This window comes from Miscanthus floridulus, chromosome 4, assembly GCF_019320115.1.
Source record: "Miscanthus floridulus cultivar M001 chromosome 4, ASM1932011v1, whole genome shotgun sequence".
In the NCBI taxonomy this organism is placed as follows: domain Eukaryota; kingdom Viridiplantae; phylum Streptophyta; class Magnoliopsida; order Poales; family Poaceae; genus Miscanthus; species Miscanthus floridulus.
This window is the reverse complement of record NC_089583.1, coordinates 98621763-98625559: the sequence shown is the minus strand read 5'-3', so window position 1 is coordinate 98625559 and position 3797 is coordinate 98621763.

The window sequence follows — 3797 nt, the reverse complement described above, 5'->3', positions numbered from 1 at the left end:
TTGGCGTGTGAAGCCAATTAGCGCGTGAACCTCTAAGTGAGTGAATCGCCACAACGAGGACTAGCTTGCCGGCAAGCAAGTGAACCTTGGTAAAAATCATTGTGTTTATTATTGATTCTGAGGTGATTGGTCTTCATTGTTATTCATCCTTATGATTGATTGGTTCTTTCATCTACACGGCGGTATAACCTTCTTGATCACTCTCTTTACTTTACCATAAACTAGTTGACAAGCTCTTTAGTGTAGCTAGTTGTGAGAGCTTGCTTGGTTGGTTGGTGTGGCTCTTTAGTTAGCCTTTGAGAGCATACTAACATAGGGTAGTGTCATAGCTCTTGTGTGAATCGACACTATCTAAACTAGAATTGTGATAGGTGGCTTGCATTTTGAGTAGGCTAGCACAACACTTGCTTTGCCTTATAATTGTCTAACTATTTTGTTAAGTGTTGTTGTAGAAATTTTATTAGGCTATTCACCTCCCTCTAGCCATTAGGACCTTTCAAGTGGTATCAGAGCCGAGGTCACCGTGATTTGAGGCTTAACAACCTTCGATGTAAAAATGGCTTAAATCAACAACACCAAGAAGCCACCTCAATTTGATGGCACAAATTATCCTTATTAGAAGTCAAAAATAACCACACACATCAAGTCAATCAATAGAAAGGTGTGGAAGGTGGTAGAAACCAAAATTGAGATTGAAGATCCAGAGAATCCCACCGTGGTCGAAGAAGTGCTTCTCCAAAACAATGATATTGCTCTAAGTGTCATTCATGATGCAATTGATGAAAGAACATTTGAGCAAATCAAGAATATTGAGATGGCACATGAAGCGTGGAAGGAAGTTGGAAGATCATTTGAAGGCACTCAAGCCTTAAAGGGTGCTAAGGCATACATCCTTCAAAGAGAAGTTTGCAAAGCTTCAAGATGAAAGGAGGAATAAGAGTGTGCCGGGATGTTCAAGGCTTCAAATGCTTGTCAATGATCCAAGCACTGGAGGGTGAAGGAAGACTTCCCATAGTTCTTGAGGCTTACCTCATGCACATCACCATTTAGTAAGAACGGTTGACAACCATTACACTAACAGTATGAAGAATAATGGATGATCTTTAGAGATAATGATGAGAAGAAGAAAGAAGGAGAAGAAAGATACAGATAAGGCATGGCTTCGAAGCCACATATCAAAGGCAAAGCTCTCAGTGAAGAATATGAATCTAATGATGATATGAGAGATGCTCTCTTGTCAAGATTGCAGTTCATGGTATACCGTGCTAAAGGTAGAAGTCTTATCAAAACAAGAGAGTCAGACAAGTTGGAAGCAAGATAGCAATGCCCATACAATAGCCATAATAATGATGACAACAAGAAGAACAAGAAGGAAAGAAAGAGAAGAAGGACAAGATGGCATTCAAGAAGAATAAGGATGGTTCCTATGTAGTCACTTGGGATAGTGATGCTTCCTCAAGTGATGATATGATGATAGTGATGATAACAAGACCACCAAAAAGAAGGTTCTTACAAGCATTGCTATCAATGAGAAGCCTTTTCTCTTCGAATCTTCATCATGCTTCATGGCTATGGCCACTAAGGTACAATCTTGTGATGATGAAAGTAATGAAGAACATATTGATGATAATGAACATAAAAATGAAAATGATAGTGATAGTGATGATGATGAACCTACTAAGGATGAATTAATTGACATACTAGAAGATGTTAAAGAACACTTTGACATCAAGAGAAGGGAATAGCAAAAGCTTGCAGTAAGGAACTAATAGCTCTTAAGCAAGCCTTTGATGAGCTCAATGCATCTCATGAGAGGCTAGAGGAAGCTAATGAAAAGCTTGGAAAAGCTCACAAAAAGCTTGAAAAGGCTCATTCATCTTTGCTTGATGAGCAAAATAAAAAGAAGCATATTAAAACTTGCAATGTAGGTTTAACTTGTGATATAATTAGGTGAATTACTATCTATGCCTATCATTGTTGCTCCTACTAACCCTTCTTATAGTACTTCCACTTTCCTCCTCATCTAGTAGTGATGGTCTCACTTGTGACACCTCACTAGTGGTTGAGAATGAGAACCTCAAGAAGAAGATCAATAAGCTCACTCACACCTTAGCTAAAGCTTATGGTGGTGAGGACCGCTTGCTTATATGCTTGGGTAGCCAAAGAGCTTCTCTCTACAAAGAGGGATTAGGCTATACCCCTAAGAAAGGCAAGGCAGCCTTTGCTCCTCACAAGACTAGTTTTGTGAAGAACAATGGTCGATTTTGCACTAGTTGCAAGCAAGTTGGTCATAAAGAGCATGAATGCAAAAACAAGAGCAAAAATGCTAATATATCCTCCATTAAGCTTGATTCATGCTATATGCTTACTAAGGGCACAAATGGTGTGAATGTTAAGTTCATTAGTAAACCATGGATGGACTCAAAGAAGAAAGCCATTTGGGTACCAAAGAGCTTAGTGACTAACCTTCAAGGACCCAAGCAAGTTTAGGTATCCTAAAAAGAATTGATCTTCTTTTATAGGTTAATTACAAAGTCAGGAGGAAGGCATTAGGGTTCTTGATAGTGGGTGCACTCAACACATGACTGGTGATGCAAGAATATTCAACTCAATCAATACAAATAGCAATGATGGCTATGATAGTATCATATTTGGTGACAATGGTAAAGGCAAAGTCAAAGGACTTGGTAAGATTGCAATATCTAATGACATGAGCATATCTAATGTGTTGCTAGTAGAGAGCTTGAACTTCAATTTGCTATCTATGGCATAATTGTGTGATCTTGGATTCAAATGTATATTTGGGATAGATGATGTAGAGATCATAAGTGTAGATGGCTCTAACTTGATCTTCAAAGACTTTAGATATGAGAATCTATACTTGATTGATTTCAATGCTAGTGAAGCTAGATTATCTATATGCTTGTTCACTAAGTCTAGCATGGGTTTGGTTATAGCATAGAAGGCTTAGGTCATATTGGAATAAAACAATTGAAATAGATTAGTTAAGCATGACTTAGTTAAAGGCTTGAAAGATGTTATGTTTGAAAAGGATAAGCTTTGTAGCTCTTGTCAAGCCGGACAAACAAGTTGGAACACCCATCCTAAGAAAAGCATGATGAGCACTAGCAAAGTATTTGAGTTATTGCATATGTATTTGTTTGGGCCAACACAATATACTAGTATCAGGTGGTAACAAATATGGTTTTGTGATAGTGGATGACTATACTAGATACACATGGATATTCTTTCTAGTGGATAAAAGTGATGTGTTTACAACATTCAAATCATTTGTTAAAGGCATTCACAATGAGTTTGAAACAACCATCAAGAGAGTGAGAAGTAACAATGGTAGTGAGCTCGAAGAACACTATAATTGATGAGTTGTGTGATGAATTTGGAATTAGACATCAATTCTCGGCTAAGTACACACCTCAATCAAATGGTACCTTGTTGAGAGGAAAGAATAGAACACTAATTGATATGACAAGGTCTATGCTTAGTGAGTACAATATGAGTCAATCTTTTTGGGCCAAAGCTATCAACACTGCTTGCTATTGTAGCAACCGCCTCTATTGTCACCCATTGAAAGAGAAGACACCATATGAGCTCTTGAATGGTAGAAAGCCCAACATTGCATATTTTCGGGTCTTTGGTTGTAAATGCTACATCTTGAAAGAAAGGCACAAGATTGGGACAAGTTTGACTAAGAAATGTGATGAAGGATTCCTACTTGATTATTCCACTATAAGCAAAGCATATAGAGTTTGGAATTTAGATAGTGGCACTCTTGAAGA